Below are 21,024 nucleotides of genomic sequence, written 5' to 3'. Positions count from 1 at the left end.
AAAAAACCCCAAAGTGCATTCATCAGGGCGTCACTAACCCTCCCAGAAATAAGTTAAAAAACCCCTGTGTTCCAGTAAGTTCTCTGGCCTGTGGAGGGGCTAATCTTATCTTCTCCTGTGAGAGGCATTTGTCCTGTGAATCTCTGTGCTGCTGAAACAGGTCATTTTAAAATGGGAACATTGGTCTCTTCTGGGGGACCACATCTCGAGCCAGGGTTCATGCTCCGGGGTCCCAGGTCTCATTAGACTCCCTCGAGGCCTCACTTGATGATACTGCTACCTCTCTGTTTGCATTTAAAAGAAAAAGAAACAAAAAGAAGTGAAATAAATGAGATGGGGGAAGAAAAGTGAAAGGATTACTTAATAAAATAATAGGGATCAAAACAGTAAAAACAGACAGCTCTGGTAAAAAGACAAAAAGCCCCACTGGATGGGACCATAAAGGGCCAAGTGAGGTCTTTTGTCTAAATTAAAAATAACTAAGCCATAAAGTAGGGAGACCGAGGTTCAATATGTGGAATTTCCAGAGGCTGCAGTACACGGCCGGGCACAGGGAGCTCCCCTGCTTTCTCCCTTAGGCTCTGGATCCTGGGCCAGATACTGAGATGCCCCAGCTGATGGGGCAGAGCTGACAGAGGGTTTCTCCCCGCTTCCTGCCCCCGCCCCCCCACCAGGTCTGCAGCTCTAGGTTGGGAGCACAGTTCTGGCCTCAAACTCACCTTTCCTGGCCTCTGCTCATGTGTCCACCTGGCCTTTGCCCAAGTGGTCCTCTCCCCCTTCCTTCCTTCTGCCCTCCTCACTACACCTACCTGCCCAGTAGGGAGGGGAGGAGTCACCACCTGTGGGCTCGTGTTCCACTTCTGTCCCCTGTGGGCCATGGGACTGGGCAAATAGTGTCTCAACTTCCTTAGCTCTCAAATGGGGAGAATCATAACATTGGTCCTGTCTGCCACCCAGGCATTCTTTGGAACCCTAGGGAACCACAGAAAGCTGAGGGACTTTTGCTGATGGAGGGTCAGCTCAGGACTCCCTCCCCCATGAAGCTTTAAGTGAATACTCCACCCAGACTGAGAGAGTTGCCCTGGGTATCCTCAGTCTGCTGTTAGCACCCGAGATATCCCCTCCATGCCTGGAAAAGCGTGGAGGTTATTAGTCGGAGCTTAATAGATATTGATTAATTGATCAAAAAGGCTTGCACTCTCATTGTTTTCCCGCCTCTCCAACCAGACTGTGAGTTCTCTGAAAGAGAAATTTCTTCTTTCTCCTTCCCTCCCTTCCGTTTGTCCCATCAACCATCAAATACTTGTGTACCTACCCTGTGCCAGGCCTCAGACACAGTCCTGCCCTCAGAAAGCCTGCATTCTGGGTGACAGAGGAGGGAGGAGGCAGTTAAAAGCCAAGGAAACAAGCAAATAGCAACAGTAACTGCAGATTCTGTGCAGTGGTCACAAGACAAGACAGGCAGGGGGCCACTGGGGAGGAATCTACTTTAGGTCCAGCGGCCGGGGCAGGTCTCTCTGGGGAAGGGGCATTAAGATGAGTGGAAAGATGAGGAGGGGCTGGCTGGTGGCCACGGTGGCAGAGCTGAGGGGGAGCATTCTAGAGAGAAGGAACCATGTCTGCACTGGCCGCCAATGTGTCTGAGGGGGAGAGGTGGCCCATATGACTGGAGCGGGAGGAAGCAGAGGTGGGGAGGTGGAACCTGAGAGGGAATCAGGAGCAGGTCCCAGCGGCCCAAGAAAGGGATACGGATTTTCTTTTTCAGGGCAACAGGAAGCTACAGAGGGCCTTTTTTTTTTCCCTTTAAGTTTATTTATTTTGAGAGAGACCTAGAGAGTGGGGGTAGGGGAGGGGCAAAGAGAGAGGGAGAGAGAGAGAGAGAATCCCCAAGCAGGCTCTGTGCTGTCAGCAGGGAGCCCGATGCAGGGCTCGAACTCACAAACCACGGATCACGACCTGAGCCGTTTGGACGCTCAACCGACTGAGCCAACCAGGTGCCCCTACAGAGGGACTTTAATCACGAGAACTGTTAAATGTTTTTGAGGCAACTGGGAAATTTGAACATAGATTGCGTATTAGATAATATTAGGGAACCATTGCTAACTTTGTTAGGCGTGTTAATGGTATGGTAATTAGGAGAAAGGAAAAGAACTCCTTATCTGTTAGAAATATAGATTGAAGTCTTTGCAGGTGAAATGGAATGATGTCTGAGATTTGCTTTAAAATACTGCAGGAAAAAAAATTAGTGTCTGGGAGAATAGATGAAACGAGATTAGCAAAATGTTGATAAGGTTTGAAGCTGGGTGATGGTACATGGGGGTTCATTATACCAGCTTCTGAAATTTTGCATAATAAAAAGTTAAAAAAAATTTTTTTTAATGGGAGGAATTGGAAGGAAACCATCTGTGGACACTCTGCTCATCGCTTCAGGCATAGGCCCATCCTGCCCCAAGCAGAGGTATTTGACCATGAGCTGTGGACTCAGACAAACCCAGTATAGTTCCCAAGTTGGCCAGTTGCTTTCTGTCCCCTTGGGTAGAGCCGCTCAGTTTCTTATCTGTAAAATGTGGGATTGTTACAAGCATTAAATAAAATAGTGCACGTAAAGCCCAAGCTTAGTGCCAGGCAATGGTTACTGCGCAATTCCTGGCAGCCGTTGTAGACGTGATGCAGACTGGTCCGAGGCACGGCGTGACTGGATTCGAGAAACTTCTCTTGGCGATTAGTCTGCAGTCTCTAGGAAGCTGAGGCCAAATACACGCGTTGGAGTATACAAGCCGTCAGGCATGCGCACACACCCCTGGCTTGCATTCAGGCACCTGCACGCACGCACAGACACCCTCCGTGGGGAGGCCTCCTCATGGCACAGCCTGAGCGGGCTTGGGGTGTGACCTTTAGGAGAGGCTGGGCGGTCCTCCCCGCAGGACCAAGGGCGAGGTGAAGAGGGCTATGCTCAGATGAGACGGGCTGTGTGGCCCATGGAGAAACGTGGCACCTGGTGGTCCAGGTAGGAGGGCACAGCTGGAGGTAAAGGTAGTGCCGTGGGGTACGCAGGGGGCTGCGGAGACCCCATAAGTGAGAGGGGGGGACAGGCTGGGGCCGTGGGACCCTGCGGGAGAGCCAAGAGGAAGTGCCTGACTAGAAAGTCTTCAAATACAGGAAGAACAAGGAAAGCAACTACCAAACCTACCCGCAGCGTGAAAACAGTTGTTTCCCAGGGGCCTGGTGATGGACTCCGAGATGCTAACCTTGAGCTGCCCGAGAGCTGGGTGACCTCACAGGCCCCTCGCCGCTCCTCCATCCCCCCACACGACACCCGGTGCTCTGTCCATGGTGGGGCCAGAATGCAGGCTGGCCGGGCCTCCGGAGACCCTTCCTCCCTGTCCTGGTTTTTGATCTGAGAGCCATGCAGCTTCCAGAGCCAAGAAGGAAAGGCTTGGGGTTGGAGAGACAGCCCCGATCGTATGTGTGGGAGGGTTAGCCCCCATCTGCCCAGGTATCAGAAAGAATCCCAGGATCCTATGCCAGAGGGAGACAAGGGAAGCATGGGGCGGGGGTGCGGGGGTGGCTGTGCCCCTAGGATAGGGAGGGAGGGAGAGAGAGAGGGCTGGGGGCAGAAGAGGCTTCTGGAACTCAGGTCTGGGGGGAGGGGCAGGTATGCCGAGAGAAGTCTGGGGAAGAGAAAGGCAAGGAGGCGGGGCAGAGAGGCCAGTGCCCCCTGCCTACACCCTTCTTCTTCCCACTGCAGGTACTGGGGCCACGGGCTTTTGATGCGATTCTGTCATCATTGCTGGGAAGACACTTTTAATCAAACCCCGAGTTGAGTGGCAGGAGGGAGAGAGGAGACCCATTCTGTCTTCACTTTATTCCAGAGAACAGTTCGGGGAGTTGCTAATCCTGCCCCCGTCACATTAACAGTAATAAAACACCCTGGCGACTCCCACTCTTCAGATGTCAACATCGATTAACTCCAGAGCCTGGCGCCCACTTCTGGGCGGCCTGCATCCGAGTGCGGGGGCCCTGTCCTTTGACTGTCACTGCCTCCTGCCCTCAGTTTGGCCTCGAAGCCCTTGGGGTCAGTGCTAGGCGTGGGGGCTCACAGCCCCCAAAGTCTCGTGGACACCTGTGTGGGAAAGGAGGCTTCTCTTGCTTGTCCCCATCCGAAGGAACGTGTCCCCCTTGCCCATCCTAAGGAGGATCAGTTTCCATGGTAGCCCAGTCTCCTCCCTCCCACTGTGGAAAGGGGTCCCCCTGGTGGTATGGTGGGGGGCGCCTTGCTGGAGCCTCAGGCTTCCTTAGGCCAACTGGGGCTGGGGGCTGGGGTTCCTTTCGACCCAGACCAGACACCTAGACACCAGAAGGTCAAGTGGTCTGCTCAGGAGCTTGGGATCAGGGCCCGCAGTCAGATGAGTTTTGTTCTGCCTGGTGCCTCGTGGGTTCGCAGGGCTGTGCTGCTCTGAGCACCAATGTGAGGAACGCTCTTTCCTGAGAGTGCTCCCCACCGGGGTGGTGGCATCGGCCGGGGCCTCGGTCGCTCTCCTTCTGTCTCTGCACTTTGGTCTGAGCTTCGGGGGCAGCGTGGCTCACAAGGAAGGTGTTCCCCGGTCCACAAGCATGGTGGGGGGTGGGCAGCCACCCCTGTGTACCGTCCGCTGCGGGCACCCGTGGCCGCGGCAGGAGGAGCTCCAGACTGTCTCTCTGGCATCCCGGCGAGGGGCACGGAGGCAGCCTCCAGCTTTCCTTTAAGACCCTGGAAAGTGCCGTGCAAGCGGAGAAGGGACTGGCTGGGGAGAGGCTTGAGCATTTGCTCTGCGAGGAGGGACCCGAGCCCGTGACTGGGGAGGGGCCACTCTGCCTACGTTATCATCCTCTACGTTGGAATCACTGTTGTCCTGTGAAAAATCCCCACTTCTAAGGCAGCACGCTTATGCCAGCAACACCACCGTGGCTCAGAGCATCTCTTAAACTCCCTTGGGGCACTGCCATCAGAGTGTGTTTGCATCAACCGACGCCTTGCTTTCCAGTCACTCCTCATCGTTGACCTAAACAGCAGCCCACAGCCTGATGGCTCCCTGCGTGCCAGGCTTGGCTCTGAAACGCCTCCCATTATAAAAAACAAAAACAAAAACAAAAAACCACATCTGGTGCATTCAGTGGCCTTCAGCCAAAGCCTTTGAGAATCCACAAAGGCAGGAGGGCATTCATTCTTTGAGGTTGGATGTGGGTTTTGGAAATGATGGTGAGGCTCTCTGAGCTGAGGCATAAGAGCTCCAGAGGGGCTGGCGTCTCCCGCTCTCAGCCCGCCGTCCTGCTACTGTCGCACCTCTGGTGGCCATAGCAGATGCGGCCACACAGTGCCTGGCCTCGCTCGCTGTCTGCTTCAGTTGCCTCTGCCGGCAGAGCCGTCGCACCCCTTCCGTGTCCTGATGTATTTTGCGTGGTTCACAGGGGCTCCCCGGCAGCACTGAGCCCCGGTTGCCCCCACCAGTAACCAGCTCAGTTACCTCTGGGTTGGTCTTTCTCCTTCCTTGTTTCTCTCTTCCCACTGTGGCTTTCCCAGGGATCTCTCCCCCAAAGAAGCAACCTGCATGGAAGACTACACGTGGGGGACCCAGACTGACAGCTGCCCTGCGGGATTTCTTTAGAGGCTCATGAATGAACTATTTCCACGGAGCCTGGCAGTTGATAGCATCTAGTGAGCTGTGTGTCAGCCATTGTCTCATGGGCCATTTCCCCCCCCCTCTCCATTCTTCTTTTTAAAAACATGGTTTCTTGAGATCTAACTCACCCATTTCAGGTGCGCAATTCAGTGGTTTGTAGTGTATTCACAGAGTTGTGCAAACAGCACCGCAATGAATTTTAGGATGAGTCCATCATTCTAAAAGGAAACATGGTACCCGTTAGCAGTCACTACCCATTTCCCCCTCAAACCTGCCCCCCACCCCAGGTAACCACTAATCTGCTTCCCATCCCTAGAGATTTGCCTATTCTAAATGGTTCATTTAAATAGAATCATACAATATGTGGCTTTTTGTGTTTGATTTCTTTCCTTTAGCATAATCTTTTCAAAGTTCATCCATGTTGTAGTGTGGATCAATAATTCCTTTTTTTTTTTTTAATCTTCATCATCTATTTTACCCGTTCCCCCCACCCCCTTCCCCTCTGTTAACCATCAGTTTGTTCCCTATAGTTAAGAGTCTGTTTCTTGGTTCGTGTGTCTTTTTTCCCTTTGCTCATTTGTTTTGTTTCTTAAATTCCACATATGCGTAAAATCATATGGTATTTGTCTTTCTCTGACCAACTTATTTCACTTAGCATTATATTCTCTAGCACCATCCATGTTACAGCAAATGGCAAGATTTTATTCTTTTCATGGATGAATAGTATTCTGTTGTTCATTTTTACCACTTCTTCTTATCTATTCATCAATCGATGGACAGTTGGGCTGTTTCCATATCTTGGCTATTGTGAATAGTGCTGCTGTAAATATAGGGGTGCGTGTATCCCTTTGAATGAGTGTTTTTGTATTTTTTGGGTAAATACCCAGTAGTGTGATTAGTAGATTGTAGTGTAGTTCTATTTCTTTTTAATTTTTAATTTTATTTTTTAAAGTTTATTTATTTATTTTGGGAGAAAGAGAGGGTGAGCAGGGGAAGGGCAGAGAGACAGGGAGACAGAGAATCCCAAGCAGGCTCTGGGCTGTCTGCTCAGAGCCTGGTGCACGGCTCGATCTCACGAACCGTGAGATCATGACCCGAGCTGAAATCCAGAGCCCGACGCTTAACCGGAGCCACCCAGGCGTCCCAGTGTATTCTATTTTTAAGGTTTTGAGGGACCTCCACACTGTTTTCCACTGTGGCTGCTCTAGTGTGTATTCCCACCAACAGTGTAAGAGGGTTCCTTTTTCTCCATGTCCTCGTCAACAGTCGTTTCTTGTACTGTTGACTTTAGCCATTCTGACAGGTGTGAGGCGATACCTCATTGTGGCTTTGATTTGCATTTCCCTGATGATGAGTGATGATGAACACCCTTTCGTGTGTCTGTTGGCCATCTGTATGTCTTCTTTGGAGAAATGTCTGTTCATGTCTTCTGCCCATTTTTAATTGCATTATTTGCTTGTGGGTGTTGAGTTGTAGAAGTTCTTTATCTATTTTGGATACTAACCCTTTATCAGATATGTCATTTGCAAGTATCTTCTCCTGTTCTGTAGGTTGCCTTTTAATTTTGTTCATTTGTTTTTCTCTGCTGGGCAGAAGCTTTTTATTTTAAAGTAGCTACAATAATTTATTTTTGCTTTTATTTCCCTTGTCTCAGGAGACATACCTAGAAAGATGTTGCTATGGCCGACGTCGAATAAATTACTGTCTGTGTTCTCTTCTAAGACTTTTATGGTTTCAGGTCTCACGTTTAGGTCTTTCATCCATTTTGAATTTATTTTTGTGTATGATGTAAGAAAGCAGTCCAGTTTCATGCTTTTGCATATTGCTGTCCAGTTTTCCCAACACCATATGTTGAAGAGACTTTCTTTTTCCCATTGGATATTCTTTCCTGCTTTGTTGAAGATTAATTGACCCCATATAGTTGTGGGTTTATTTCTGGGATTTCTATTCTGTTCTATTGATCTAGGTCTCTGTTTTGTGCCAGTACCATACTGTTTTGATTATTACAGCTTTGTAATATAACTTGAAGTCTGGAGTTGTAATACCTCCAGTTTTGCTTTTCTTTTTCAAATATGCTTTGGCTATTCAGGGTGTTTTGTGTGTCCATGTAAATTTTGGACTGCTTGTCTAGTTCTGTGAAAAATGCTGTTGTGGAGTGCTTGGGTGGCTCAGTTGGTTGAGCGTTCGACTTCAGCTCAGGTCATGATCTCATGTTGGAGGGGCGCTGACAAGTTCGAGCCCCTCATTGGGCTCTGTGCTGATAGCTTAGAGCCTGGAGCCTGCTTTGGATTCTGTGTCTCCCTCTCTCTCTGCCCCTCCCCTGCTAGCACATGCTCTCTCTCAAAAATGAATAAACATTGAAAATAATAATAATAATAAAAAAAACCAAAAATATTTATTTATTTTGAAAAAGAGAGAGAAATAGAGAGAGAGAGAGAGAGAGAGAGAGAGAGAGAGAGACAGCGTGAGCAGGGAGGGACAGACAGAGAGGGAGGGAGAGCATCCCAAGCAGTTTCTGCATCGTTCAGCACAGAGCCTGATGTGGGACTCAATCCCACAAACCGTGAGCTCGTGATTTGAACTGAAATCAGGAGTCAGATGGACTGAGCCACCCAGGTGCCCCATTTTGAATTTATTTTTTGTGTATGTTGTAAGAAAGTGGTCTAGTTTCATTCTTCTGCATGTTGCTGTCCAGTTCTCCCAGCACGATTTGCTAAAGAGACTTTTTTCTACTGGATACTCTTCCTGCTCTGTTGCAGATTAGTTGGCCATATATTGGTGGGTCCATTTCTGGGTTCTCTATTCTGTTCCATTGATCTATGTGTCTGTTTTTGTGCCAATACCATGCTGAGCTCTCTCTTCTTTTAATTTTTAATTTTATCGTTAGATTCAGCACTGCATTCCCATATTATTTCGCAATTTAAAAGGTACGGAAGAATTCCTATTCTCTCTTCAGAGGCAACCAGTATTTCCCAGTTAAACGTATTTTGAGGGGATGTTTCTAGCATATATGAACAGTTATGAATATGTGTTCTTCCTTTTTTTACACAAATAGTGACAGATAATACACACTGCTCAGCACCACCTTTATTTAACATTAAATCTTATAGATTATTCCATATCACTACCAAAATAAGTTAAAAATTTTCTTTAAACGTTTATTTATTTGAGAGAGAGAGAGAGAGAGAGAGAGAGAGAGAGAGAGAAACAGAGTGTGAGCAGGGAGGGGCAGAGAGAGAGGGAGACACAGAATATGAAGCAGGCTCCAGGCTCTGAGACCCCAACGCAGGGCTTAAACTCACGAACCGTGAGATCATGACCAGAGTCGAAGTCAGACGCTCAACTGACTGAGCCACCCAGGCGTCCCAAAGGAACTTTTGATTCTTTTTATAAAGAACCTGGGTGGTTCAGTCCATCTGACTCCTGATTTCAGTTCAAATCATGAGCTCACAGTTTGTGGGATTGAGTCCCACATCAGGCTCTGTGCTGAACGATGCAGAAACTGCTTGGGATGCTCTCCCTCCCTCTCTGTCTGTCCCTCCCTGCTCACGCTGTCTCTCTCTCTCTCTCTCTCTCTCTCTCTTTCTCTTTCTGTCTCTATTTCTCTCTCTTTTTCAAAATAAATAAATATTTTTGTTTTTTTTTATTATTATTATTTTCAATGTTTATTCATTTTTGAGAGAGAGCATGTGCTAGCAGGGGAGAGGCAGTATTCCCTTGGATGGCAGGAAATAATTTATTTAATTTATTATTAAATAAATAAGTTATATTATGTTAAATTATATTAAATTATATTATATTAAATACACACATTGATTTAATTAAACTTAAATTAAGTAAAAAATAAAATAAGTAGTAAAAATTTGTTTAATTTAAATAATTTATTTTATCAATTTCCTATTGAAAGGCATTAGGTTCTCCCCCAATCATTTGTTATCACAAACAATGCAATGAAAAGCCCTGAAAGAAATACCGTTTCCCTTATGTTGAGCTCATCCATAGGATGCACGAACCTTATCGGAAGGTACGTGAACTTTAAATCCTGCCCCATAAGGCCAAACTGCCTTCCCCAGAGGTGGTGACAACTCACTGTCCACCAGCCGGGTAGGAGTGGCTGCTTTGTCCACACGTTCACCAATCGGACGGGTGAAAAATGGTATCTCTGTGTATTTTAATCTGCAAGTTTCTTACCATTCTGTAAAACGTTCATATCTTTTGCCCGTTCCCTCCTGGATGTGGTCATTTTGCTTGATGATTTGCGGGTGCTTTTTATTTACCAGAGAAATGAGCTCTTTGTCTGCAGTATGAATGCCTCAATCTGTTTCCAACAGGCGAAGCCTGCTGCTTTTGTGTATTCCCATTCATAAACATGCAGGTGTTCCCCCTGAGAAGGTATTCTGTTGCCCACCCCATCGACCGGAGGTAGCCGGGTGGCTTGCTTTAGCCAATAACGTGTGGACAGAAGCGTGTTTGTCATTCCGGCTGAAGTTTGAATTGCGGGCGCTTTGCACATTCTCTTTCCTTCTGTCATGGTAATTGGCATCAGCGAATGATGGCTGTGCCTTCAGCCGAGGAACCCAAAGCGAAGGTGGCAGTAGTGACAGCATGGGAGTAGGGCCCCTGGCCAGTCTGCAAGAGAACATACAGGGTGGGCAAGAAAGAATCCTTTGTTGTCTTATGCTACCAAGTCTTCGGCTTTTTTCGTGCTGCAGTGTGGCTAGCTTATCTCAGCAGATACAGATGATTCTTGCCACAAAGAAAACATTTTCATTTGGATGAGGTTAAAATGATCAATTCTTTATTTTAAGACTGCTGGGTTTGTAGATCTCCCCCACTTCGGGAGTATTATTTTAAACATTCTCCCATGCCTTGTTGCAAATCCATGATTTCTCTCCCAATTTGAAATGCCGTCAGGCAGATCTGATTGTTGTTGTTTCAGAGTTGAAGAAGCACAGCCTGGGGTAGCGGCTGAACCAGCCACTGTAGCCGACGTTAGATTATGTCTGGCTGCTACTAGACTTGCTTGCCTGTAGATACTTACCCCAATTAGGAGCGTGTTCTTTCACACCAAAGTCCAGAGTTGGGTATTCTGGGGCTGCCAAGAGCAGTACCAGGGGACATCAGGGACTCAGGCTTCATATGTACTTCTGCTTTACTCTCCTTAACGTGTGACTTTCTTAGACTTCATGGTCTAAGATGTCTGCAGGAGCTCCAGCCATCAAGTCTGAATTCCAGGCAGGGAGTAGAAGGAAGAGAGTGGGGCGGAGGGCCCTGGACCAATTGTTCATCTCCCTTTTGAGGAACTTTCTTGGAAGTCTCACTGAAGGATTTTTGCTTATTATCTCATTGCTCAGAACTTCGTGAGAGGGTCATGACTTGATTCAAAGGGGCCAGAAATGTTTTACTATGTATATTTTCAAGTAGTGTTTGACTAAGTAACTGCTGGGCGGTTTGGGTGTTGGCGTGACTGAATGGTGCAGGCTACCACTGAGATGTGGTGATAAAGCTCTCTGACAGCTTCGGGGCTTTCGAGGCAGGACCCGCTCCTAAAAAAGAGCTCCCTTTGTCGTGAATCCTGACAGAAGGCACCATAGCGTGCCCTCCTTGCTTCTTTGCCATTCCCAGGCCATCTGCAGCTTTTGGGGCCTCCCGGGATGTGGCTGCACCTGTGTATGGGAGGGGAGCCCTAGGAGGGAGCTGGCCTCCGCTCTGGGAGTCAGAGCTCTGGTGGTCTTTGTCCCATCCAGCCCCAACTGGCACCGATTGGCTGTGGCTTCACCTGCTCTGAGCCCATTACTTGCCCTGTACACCTGGGTGACGAGAACCACCTCCCAGGGCTGCTGTGATAACAGAATGGAATCACGTCTAGCAAGGCCTTTGGGTTTGCCGCTGTTGACCTTGGGACGAGAACAGAAGGCTGCCTGAGAGTCCCCACTGCCCCCAGCCCGCCCACAGAGCAGGGGCGGCCGGTGTCGTCAGAGAAAGGCCTGGAGGACAAGGGTGTGCTGCTCACCTGTTCACCTGCTTCCACACTTCCCACTGCTTCCTGACCTTCCTTTGAGATTTCTTCACCAGCTCCACAAAACTGGAGTCACTCACTTCCTATCAGATCCAGCTTCCTTCCCCACTCCAGCCCTGCTCCGGCCTCTCCCGGACAATGGCCCGTCACCAAACTCATCCTTTATTTACTTCCTGCTGCCCTCAGTTACCATCTCTAAACATCCCTCTCTTCTGACCCTTTCCTTCTCCCCACCTCTACCCTCTCCCTGAACTGAGTCCCCTCAGCCTCCTGCTATTAGTTGGTCAGTTAGGAGAGGCTAGACTCACACCCTGGTTGCTAAAGACCCTCCTCTAAGTGGCCTAATTAGTGTATACACATTTGGGGGTGCCTGGGTGGCTCGGTTGGTTAAGCGTATCACCCCCTACTTGTGCTATCTCAAAATAAATGAATTAATTGAAAAAAAATCTGCATGGCTCTCTAGGACAGCTGTCCCCAGTGATCCTAGCAGCGCAGACCTGGTGAAAGTGCCATCTCAACACGTGCCACACTGGTCACAAAACATGCAGGGAGACGAGGGGATCTGGTCTTCCATGCTTCCGCCAGGAGGGACACCAGAGCAAGGCGTGTGGCTCCCGCGGGTGGCTGGAAACGTGGGGGAGCACACGTCTGCGGTCAAGTCTCTGCTTCCAGCAGTAACACGTGCAGTCACCCCCCCTGCCAAAAGCCTATAGGAGCCTCCTGCCAGTTCATGTCCAAGTTCCTGCCAGACCCTCCGTGATTCGGCCCCACCTGATGCTCCCCAGCCTCATCACCCGCCCCTCCCCAGTGTGAACTCCGTGCTCCAGGCATATCGCGCGAAGTCCTCCCTCCACAGCCTCTGCTCGCCCGCTCCCCTTGCTTATCAATCTTCCCCCAGTCTTTCCTGAGTTCTTCAGGGCCCAAGTCAAGGTCAATCTCTTCTGCGAAAAAGCCTCCTTTTGGCTCAGCCCCTCGTGCTTTCCCTCCTCGGAGCTCTTCCACGGCTTATTTCGAAGCTCTCACTCAGCCCCGAGCATATGTTCCTTCTGTAGCCTGTGTAGATTGTAACCCCTGGAGGTCAAGGGCTGTTTTCATCCTCTTTGCCTTCTCAGTGACCTACTCAGTAGGGCTCTCAGTGATTTTAATTTGAGAACGGTTATTAAACACCTATGAAATGCCAGACACCCAAGCTCGGCAAGGAGGAGGAGAAGAACAAGGAAACATGATCCCGGAAGGAAAGAAGCTAGCATTTTTATGTGCCTGCTGTGTAACAGTTAATGATGAAGAGAGAGAGAGGGAGAGAGAGAGAGAGAGAGCTCTAGTGCCTGCTTGGGGTCGAATCCTGCCTCTGGTTAAATGAGCTACAGGACCTCGGGCGAGTTACTTAACTTCTTTAGCCTGACTTCAAGGATAATACTGATCATTATCTAGGTATTGGCTTCTTAGGACTGCTTACTGCAAACCGGCTGGCAGGAGACAACAGAAGTGTATTCTCTCTAGGCTCTGGAGCCCTGCAGTCTGAAACCAGGGTGTTGGCAAGGCCATGCTCTCTCTGAAGGCTCTAGGGAAGAATTATTCTCTTCCTTCTTCCTAGTTTGGTGGCTCCCGGCTTGTAGGTGCGGCATTCCAATCTCTGCCCCTGCCTTTGTATGACATTCTCTCTCTCTCTCTCTCTGTCTCTCTGTATGTCTTCTCCTTTTTAAATAAAGACATCAGTTGTTGGATTTAGGGCTCACCCTAATCCAGTATGACCTCATCTTAACTAATTACATCTGCAAAACCTTACTTCCTAATTAGGTCATAGGGGTGACATATATTTTGGGAGGGGACACTTATTCAACCCACTACACCTACCTCATAAGATTGTTGTGGGGATTAAATAAGGTGGTTCTTGTAAATCATTTGGCACAATGTCTGGCATACAGTAAAAACTCATTGAATGTTAGTCATTTTTAGAACAGTATCCATTTTTTTCTTTAAAAAAATTTGTTTAATGTTTATTTATTTTTGAGAGAGAGACAGAGCACGAGCAGGAGAGGGGCAGAGAGAGAGGGAGACACTGACTCCGAAGCAGGCTCCAGGCTCTGAGCTGTCAGCATGGAGCCCGAGGCTGGGGCTCGAACTCACGAACCATGAGATCATGGCTTGAGCTAAAGTCAGACGCTCGACCGACCGACCGAGCCACCCAGGTGCCCCTAGAGCAGTACATTAATCAGGGTTATTTTATTAGCAAGTATCAGAAACCCAGTTCAGTCCTGGTGTGGCTAGATCTGGGTGCTTAAATGAGGCTCTTAGGAATTTTCCCCTGTTCATTTTGCAGCTGTCTGTGTCATCTTTATTTTGGGGCACCCTCTCCCAGTGAGGTCACAGAGACGTCACTCAGCAGGTCCAGGGCTCCATTTGACCAGCGGATCATCCTCAGTGGAAAAGCAACACTTCTTTCTCAGCAGCTCCGGCAAAAATCTCAGGGCTGCCTTCTATGGAGCTAGTCTGGACCATGAGTCCATCCTGGAAACAATCTCTGTGGCCAGGGAGATGAATATCTGCCTGAACGGGGGTGGGGAGGGTGGGGAAGGGGGTGGAGGATTAGCCATAGCGGAACCACTGGGACAGCAGGTGAGGCAGGGGGGTGGTTTCCAAAAGGAAAATCACAGTGCCGGGAGATCAGATACCGAGCAGGCAGAAACACAGGGCACCTATTATAGATCATGGCAATGCTGTGTGCCAGCTCCTAGCCCAGTGCCTGGGACAGTGCGGGAAATGCTTACTGGATGACTGCGTGAATGATGCTAGAAGGAACATGCTAGTCGCCAAGCCAGTTGCTCGTGTTTTTTTCACTACTTCCTACAACAGCATGCAAAGGAGGTTTTATTATTTCCAGTTTGCAGACGTAGAAACTGAGGCTTAGTGAGTTTAAGTGATCTGTCCAAGATTTCCTAGTCACCTTGCCACGATTTACCACCTCAGAAGCTCAAATGCCCCCTTTTCCTTTGTCTAGTCACTGCTTCCAATTTACTGCCCTTTGTTAAAATGGTATAAAAGCCCCTGGACGTAACCACCTCTTTGGGTTTTCACTTCTTTTCTGTGAGGCTCCACGAATGTCAAAATATCAACATCAATAACATTTATATGCCTTTTCTTCTGTTAATCTGCATTTCATTAGTTTAATTTGCAGACCTCAGGTACTGAACTCAAAGGGTAGAGGAAAAGTCACTCATTTCCTACAATGATGTTTAGGTAGCTTCTAGTTTTCAGGTATTGGGAATAAAGCCACTCTGAGCATTCTTATGCATGCCCTTTAGTGGGCATAAGCCAAGGCGCTCATTTCTGTTAGCTACACACTTAGGAGTGGAATCTTTGGGTCATCTGGATATCTTCTATCAAGCATTTGTTGTTCTCTGTCTCCTTCCTCTCAGAGTCCCTCAGACTGTGCAGAACCCCTGCCTGTCTAGACCTTGCTAAGCCTGGAGGCAGAGGGTTGAACAAAATGACCTCCTGAGGCCCCTCAGCACTTCTCAGAAGGATTTAGCCATAGGTCTCAGGCCCCAGTTCCCGCCAGAGCCACTGTTTGCTCATGAAAACGTTTCGTGTGATTAGCCAAGTAATGACATCTTAAAACTGTAAAGCTAATATATTACGTAATAAAACACAGGAGCAAATCTCTTTGACACATACTGGTGATTTACTCTGCCAGCCATAAAGATAATTACATTTCAGGTTGATATATAAAAGGCGGCAGGCAGAGCTTATGTAGAATTAGCCTAGCTGTGTTTCGGACCTCTCCATCCACACGGACCTGTTCATCATTCCTCCCGCAACCGGCCAGCAAACACTGACTCAGCTGGGCCTGCCCGGTCACTGGTCGCCACTGCCACTGGCAGGACCTGTTGGTGGCATTGAAGGAATAGGTGGAGAGGCTCAGGTTTGGGGTATGAGGCATTCATTCCTATAGACGGCTCTGTAACATTGCAGGGAACACAGCCTGGGATTCAGGGCACCTGGTCTCTGAGCCTGCAATGCTACCTCCGGCCTTAAGCAAGTCACCGCCCCTCCTGGAATCAAAATATGCCCTGGGGCTATGCTCCTCCACCTCCGTGGCCTGTTACCCAGGACTCTGAGCTTTTAGGACCAGTTTTCCAAAGCAGAAGTCAAGTCTCTCATTGACAGGAGCTTCCAAGGACAAAGAAACAAGGCATTTATACCTGGGGCTCTCCTGGTGTCACTGACTTCCAGGATTCCCTTCTCCCAAGTTCCCTGCTGCCCCAAACCAGGAGGCAAGGCCCCAGAGGGAGACCAGGGAGAAAGGAATCTGGAAGGACACTCAGGCAGAAATATCCAAATCTCCCATTCGGAAACAGGAAATTGAGGAAGAGAGATAACGTGTGGCCATCTGTATTCACAGAGAAAATCAGTGTCAGAGCTGAGACTAGAAGCCGGGACAAAAAGTATAGGGCCACAAATGGGGAGATTTTGTTACCCTCCCGGGTGAGCAAGGCTGGAATCCCATTCGGTATCTGCTCCTTTTACCTTGGCACAAACCTGGATTACAGAGGGAACTCTGCCCCAGGCTGCTTTGCTCTTGCTTTCCCATCCTTTGTCTGTTGCTCTGGTCAGTGGTAGCTTGTCCAGGGGAAGGTCAGGCTGCATGCAGGGGGATGGACAGAATGATCTCCAGAGAGCCTGGTGGCTGATCCTCAGACTTGGGGAAAGGGGTGACCTGGGAGAAGTGTGGGTGACTACGGTTGGAGTAGCCATCCTGGTGAGCCTCCGGGAACTGGACGCCAGGACTCTTGGGGTCTCCTGCCCTCCCCGCTCTTCTCTTGATCTACTGAGGCCCTCACCTTTGGTTTTCCACTAGAAAATGGCTTCATTTTATCAAACCTAGGCAGAGCGCCTCCTCCTGGTCTGGTGGGGACCTCAGAGTTTGGGAAGCAACACTGCAAATGTGTGGTTCGTCAAAACACATACACACACACACACACACCCACCCACCCACAAAAAAGCCGTTTCCAAGGGGTTGGGGCTGAATCCTGTGAGCTCCCAGCCCCTCTTCCTCGGCTTAAACGCAGGCATGGCAGGTCTGGGGCGCAGTTAGACTGGTTGGGGGCGGGGGGGGGGGGGGTGGTGGAGAGCGGAGGAAGCCTGTTCGCAGAGGCCCAGAAGAACCAACAGAGGCCCTTCCGTGTTCTGGAATGTGCAAACTCAGACAAACACTGCACATCCCTCAGCTTGCAGCCCCAACCCCCTGCCGAGTCATTGAGGCAGACAATGGGCGTTGGGAGGGGTCTTCCGAGCCCCTCTGCGGCCACAGGGGTCTCTAGAAACCCCCATGCCCCTCCTCCCGCCTGCTGTCGCTCCCCTCCCCCCCACTCCCCTGCAGACAAGTCTCCTGCAAATCCGTCTCGTCTCGGGGCCGGGAGTCCGGGAGGCAGTTTCGCGGGCTGCGGAGCGCGGGAGCGCGGGCTCTTTGAGTGACAACGGGGCGGGGGGACCGCGGGGCGTCCATTTGTTCTCCTCCGCGGAGGTGGCAGATAAACAGCGCCGCTAACGACCGCGGCTCCACGTCCGCGGGCTTCGGGGAGCCGTCCCAGCGGGGAGCCCGGGAGAAGATGAATCGCGTTGAATGACACAGGACATGGCAGATTGGATGTTTAATTTGGGTATCTCTTTAGAACACCCCCACACCCACCTCCTCGGCTCCCACTTAGCATCCTGCCGGCGAGAAAGCCCTGCTCCTCACAAATTGCCTTGTCAGGCGCCGGGAAAAATCCCAACGTGACTGATGTCTAGGTGGGCCCCTCCAAGTGCGGGGAAAGGGACCGGCACGACTGCAGAATGTTCCTTCCTACGAAGACCGGGCGTTGGGCCAGGGCCAGAGATTGGAGTCAGACATCGGGAAGGACCGCCAGCCAGCGGGGAGGGCCACCGGCTGGGGGTGGGGGTTTGTTCAGGGGTCTGCTGGAGGCAGCAGGAGGGCCAGGCGACCCTCTCAGCGGAGGACCTGCGGGGGCGGGGGTGGGGGTGGGGGTGGGGAGGAGGCCTGTACTCAGTCCTCCAGGGCGCGGTGCCGGCCCGGGGCGGCCGCGGGGTGCAGAGGCGAGCGCAGCCTCCCGCAGCCAGCCGGGCTTCCCCAGAAGACTTCTCCGGAGCTGTCTGATCACAACCTGTCAGTCCCGCTTCCCCTCCAGCCTCACCTGCCTCCAGATCTTTCCAAACAAGGAAGGGAGCTACAAACATGGCAATCACCTTCCCCGGCAGAGGCAGACAGCTGCCAGGGCACAGCTAGGGCTGGAGCCCGGCCCAGCCTGGGAGGGGGAGCCGAGGGGGAGGCCGAAGCGTGTTGTGGCAGTCCTCTGTGCCTGTCTAGAGCTCAAGCCGAAGCCCCTCCCACCCCCAGTGCACAGATGGTGAGGGTGGCCGTGGGCACCCCTGAGCCCCCCTGAGCCAGGCCAGGGATCAGCATGTGAGAGGCCACCTGCTCAGGCAGCAATTCTGGAAAGAGCCCTAAGGGCAGGGGTGAGGAGTGAGAGTAGGACTAGGATATTGGCGTTTCTGGAACACTTGGGTCACCTGAGTGAGTCCCCTTGGCCTTGGTCTCTTCAGTTGTGACACACAGCGGCTGGGGGTCTCCTCCATCCAGCCTGGTCATTCTGTGGTTCTGGAGATCCCTTAGGAGGAACTGGGGTGGCATTTAGCCCCCAAAGAAACCACACTTGCTAGGCAGTGGAGTGGCCCTGTCCTCTCTTCATGGCCCCCACAGGCTCTGTGGGATGAAGAGGCCCCAGTAGGACAGACTCCCCAGGCCTGAGTGATCTGGGACTTCTCAGTGTCCCCGGAAGGCTGGAACTAAGAGGACGACCGAGGGGCATTTGGATGCTCCCCACCTTCCTTCCAGATTCCCCAGAACTGCCTGCCTCTCTTATTCCCTTGCGCTGTCTCTCTGAGGCTGCATAACTCCCTCTGAGCTCTTGAAAGCCTGGGGACAAACAGAAGGGGGGGGGGGTGTTCTCAACACGAATGTGGATTATTTGCCTCCAGTGAAGGCGCAGCGTGGATAATTTATCGGTGCAGATCGAGACGGGTTCTCCATCTGGTCTCACTGAGATTCCTCTCAACAACATCTTTACCACTCCGCCACCAAGTCCGCCTTCTTCCCCAGCTTTCTCCCCTGCAGTGGTGAATGGCTACCCCCCCGCCCCCAGCCCCAGCCCCACCATGCCACTCAGGGAACAGGGCCGTCAAGGTGGGGAGAAACCTGAGAGCTGAGGGGCAGGCGGGGACTCTGAGGGAGAAGGGCCACCTAAAATATCCCTTTGGCCTAAAACATGATGGAGGTGGGGGAAACTATGGTGATCGTGTGGAAGTTAGGGCGGCAAAACGTGTCACCAGCTCATTGCGACACATCACAAGAAAGCTGTTGGGGCCGGCACCCTGAGGTGATCCCCAACCGGCTGTGTCAGAGCTCAGCCTCCTATGCCACACCGGTTCCCGGCCCTCTGCAGGGGCCTAATACCCTCATGTTCTCTGCTCCCTCTCGATGTTTTTAGCAAAGTGTCTCCAGGCGCCGTTTTCCACCTGCATTAGAAGATAAGTTACCAGATGACGTATGTAAATTCCTGGGTGATCTTTTCTGAAGGTTTTGTCACCAAGTTAAGTAAGACTGTTAAAAACCGAACCCTGCCCTTTGTTCCCTGGTCACATCAGACCAGTACTGATGGCACTTGGGGTCTCCTGAAAGTAGCAGTCAGGAAGCACTTACTCTGCCATCGGATGAAGTGACCCTGCTGAGACGCTGGCGGTAGAACAAGCCTGAAAGAAGGCAGGTGGCTCAAGCGGCCTTTCTCTTTTCCACCTTCTGCTCCAGGTTGGTGGAGGGAGTCCCCTCCTGGTCCTCTTCTGAATCAGCCTGCTGGTGGCCTCTCTTGGTTGGGGCGACTTGGCAGAGCAGATTGCACAGGCAGAGCCGAGGGCAAGAGCGAGGGCGTTGCTGCAGCCCAATGTCAGCAGCTGCCCCCTGCCGGTCCCAATGCCATCCCTCTGCTGGTTAGTGGGTGCACATGTTTTCTAGCTGCTCGCTCTCTCCTGGCATCTCCACCCTGAGCTGTGCTTGGCGGAGGCACATAAATGGGCCTGTGGGTTGGAGTGGCTTGTCAGGAGCCGCAGGAGAGGCTGGGGACGGACTGAAGGATGCTGCGCCTTTTCCTCTGCCCAGCCATTGCCGCCCCCTCTGTCCTCAAGTGAATCACCCGTGATGGAACAGAAACCCAAGGATGTGCACCCGGAAGACCCAAGTCTTCCTTGGGTAACTGTCCTCTAAGTTCATTTAGCCTCAGTTTCTTCATCTATAAAGAGGCGGGTTGGCAAGACAAACACTGAGCCGGAGGATCAAGGGAGCTTTGGGAGTCTGCAGAACGACGTGCAGATGAGAGTTACCATTTCGGTTCCCGCTCCTTTGTAGCAGGAAGGGAGAGCCTGGCCAGGTCACTTCAGTTCATAGCCTGCGTGGCTTATCAGGCCACTCCCCCCCCCCCACCCCCCGACAGGTGCATGGTTCACGGTAAGAGGGGAAACAACAACCACCACCCCAAACTGGGGGTGTGATGCTTAGCCACATGGGTCCCTCTCCATCCAACAGGAGACTCTAGGACCTAAACGAGGTGAAGACCCTCTGAGCACTCATGGAAACTTTCATGGGATCCTGCAGAAGGGACGGAGACTGGAGGAAGGGATGGTCTCCTCCAAAGACAAGTTAATACAAACCAGGCCGATCTATGCCAACCAATGGTGTTGAACATCCCCCCCCGGTGCCCATTCCTGGCTGGATGTTTTATAGGACCTACAAAAACTCTGAAGGGTTTTGCAGACCAGTTGAGATTGTAAGGTAACCCTTCAAACCGGGAAATAATAGGCAACGTGGACTGCTTATACCCACAACTGTAGAATGAAGGAAGTGTTCACCCCCCCATGCTCTCCTGGCAACAGTGGCCCTGTTCCTGTTTCCTTGGGGGAAATGGAGTCTTCCTCAGCTGGGCAGGGAGCTTGAGAGGTGGGGAGAGGGGGACGTGGGGTGCCAGGCATCATGCAGGCCCATCCTCTACCTTTCAACACCAATTCTCTGACACCAGCTGGGTGTCCTACAATTCAAATCAATTCTGACACCAGCTACCCAGAGTTAGCGTGGTGACCCCACAGGTCACAGGGCTTGGTCCCATGAGACTGTCCCCACTTCAGATGCCAGGTGCAAGTCTTGGGTCCCTGAGCCACCCACACTTCTTCCTGGCCAGCTATAAATTCTGGAGCTCCGCACCGACCCCCACCCCTTTCAGGTTCAGCAATTTTCTAGAA

General features: G+C 51.0%; 1 long non-coding RNA gene across 3 annotated transcripts in view; it reads left to right on the top strand.

Annotated features, from left to right (window-relative positions):
* Positions 1-21,024, top strand: part of LOC109278515 (uncharacterized) — a 291,024-nt gene that overhangs the window by 161,651 nt on the left and 108,349 nt on the right. The gene's annotated exons all lie outside the window — the stretch shown is intronic.

Source organism: Panthera pardus, unplaced genomic scaffold (assembly GCF_024362965.1).
Source record: "Panthera pardus isolate Hobbes unplaced genomic scaffold, ASM2436296v1 HiC_scaffold_12, whole genome shotgun sequence".
NCBI classification, from domain to species: domain Eukaryota; kingdom Metazoa; phylum Chordata; class Mammalia; order Carnivora; family Felidae; genus Panthera; species Panthera pardus.
This window is presented reverse-complemented; position numbering and strand designations above follow the sequence as displayed.